The sequence below is a fragment of the Tenrec ecaudatus genome, chromosome 4, assembly GCF_050624435.1.
Source record: "Tenrec ecaudatus isolate mTenEca1 chromosome 4, mTenEca1.hap1, whole genome shotgun sequence".
Lineage (NCBI taxonomy): Eukaryota > Metazoa > Chordata > Mammalia > Afrosoricida > Tenrecidae > Tenrec > Tenrec ecaudatus.
In genome coordinates, this window is record NC_134533.1 from 126,010,383 (window position 1) to 126,012,555 (window position 2,173).

At 39.0% G+C, this 2,173-nt stretch overlaps 1 non-coding gene across 1 annotated transcript; it reads left to right on the forward strand.

Moving 5' to 3' along the window:
- The first annotated feature begins 645 nt into the window (after positions 1 to 645).
- On the forward strand, positions 646 to 836 carry LOC142447378 (U2 spliceosomal RNA). The gene has a single exon (XR_012784106.1). It is a non-coding gene; the product is annotated as a U2 spliceosomal RNA (small nuclear RNA).
- Positions 837 to 2,173: the final 1,337 nt, after the last annotated feature.

The window sequence follows — 2,173 nt, forward strand, 5'->3', positions numbered from 1 at the left end:
ACATTTTAGTAGGAGAGCTACCAAAGTGAGCACATAGCAGAGCATTTTATTTCCCTTGGAATGAGGAACAAAAACCAAAAATGAAAAAAAAATTCTGTGAGGCGATACATCAAGAATAATAATATACATACATTAGAGAACTCAGAAGAGTAAGATATCCAATGATTATAGAAAGGATCTTGAAGAATTAATGGCAGAAGATGTCAGAAATATTATGAAAGATGAGAATATTTTCATATAAGCAGCTCAACGAACTCCCAATTAGAGCCACCAAATAATGTAAGTCACCAAACATATCATAGTCAAATTTTGCAGATCCAAAAACAAAAAGAAAATTTTGAGAGCATGATAGAAAAATCAAAACAGCACCTATAGGACTTCAATAAAAGTACTTCTCATTAGGAACTGCAAGAAAGAGGACAATGAGATGATACATACAAAAAAAACTCTGAAAGAAAAGACCTCGCAACCAGTAATTATATAACTGCAAAAATTAGTATTTAAAGTGAAATATAAATTAGGACATTCTCGGTATTCAGAGTTTAAGGGAATTTATAACGAACAGGCAAGCACCATTGTTGTTGTTAGATGCTATCCAGTTGGTCCCAACCCATAGCTATCCTACGCATAACATAGTGAAACTCAATCGCTTCTCGGCCTTTTGGCTAAGAGCAAGTGTAGTATCTGTTCTTATCAGTTTAATATCTGATATGGCCTCTATCCGAGGACAATATATTAAATGAATTTTTGGAGCAGGGAGTTGGAATAGGAGCTCGCTCCGTCCACTCCATGCATCGACCTGGTATTGCAGTACTTCCAGGAACGGTGCACCAAAAAAAAAAAAAACCCATAGTGAAACTCATGATTCTGCCCCATTCTCTCAATTGTTCCCATGTATGTCTAAGCCCATTTTTGAAGCTACTGTGTCAATCCATCTCATTGAGGGCCTTCCTCATTTTGTTCCACTTTAACAAGCATGAAGTCCTTCTCTAGCGACAGGTCTTTCCTAACAACATGTCCAAATTATGTGAGGCAAAGTGTCACCATCCTTGCCGCTAAGGGGCACTCTGTCTTCTTTGAAGACAGATTTCCCCATCCTTTTAGCAGTTTGTGGTACTTTCAATATTCTTCTCTGTCACCACAATTCAATGCACTGATTCTCCTTCTCCAGTCTTTCTTATTCACGGTCCAACTTTCATATGTATGTAAGGTGATGGGAAACAGCATGGCTTGGATCACGTGCACCTTAGTATTCAAAGTACCATCCTTGTTTTTCAAAACAGTTTTGAGGATTTTGGTGTTCTTTTCAGTGAGTCACAATTCATCCTGAAGGCTGCAATCCTTGATCATCATCAGCAAGTGCTTCAAGTCCTCCTCACTTCCAACAAACAAGGTTGTGTCATCTGAGTAGTGTAGTTTGTTAATAAGCATTCCTCCAATCCTCATGCCACATTCTTCTTCACATGTCATCTTCTATAATTATTTGCTCAGCATACAAGTTGAATAAGTACACATCTGATGCACACCATTCCTGATTTTAAATCATGCACATGCCTTTGTTCTGTTCACACAACTGCCTCTTGATCCATGTGCAAATTCCTCATGAGCACAATGAAGTGTTTCGGAATTCTCCCATTCGTCTCAAGGTTATCTGTAGTTTATTAGGGTCCACACCGTAGAATGGCTGGGCATAATCAATAAAACACAAGTAAATATCTTTCTGGTATACTCTGCTTTTAAACTAGTTCCATCTGACATCAGCAATCTGAGTCCCTTTCTGAATCTGGCCTGAAACTCTGGCAGCTCCTTCTTAATGGACTGATGCAACTGTTGTTGGATGATCTTCAGCACAATTTTGCTTGCATGTGATATCAGTGATATTGTTCTTTAGTTCTGATAGGTCACTTTTCTTTGGAATGGGCACAAATACAGATCTTTCCCTGTCAGTTGGCCAAGTAGCTGCCTTCCAAATTACCTGCCCTAGAGAAGTGCTTCCAGAGTTCCATCCGATTGATGAAACATTTCAGTTGGCATTCCATCGATTCCCGGAGCCTTGTTTTTGGCTAAGGAATTCAGTGTAGTTGGAACTTCTTCCTTCAGCACCATTGGTTCGTTCTCAAATGCTACCTCCTGACATGGTGGACTGCTGGCAGTAACTATGCGTATTCTTTTA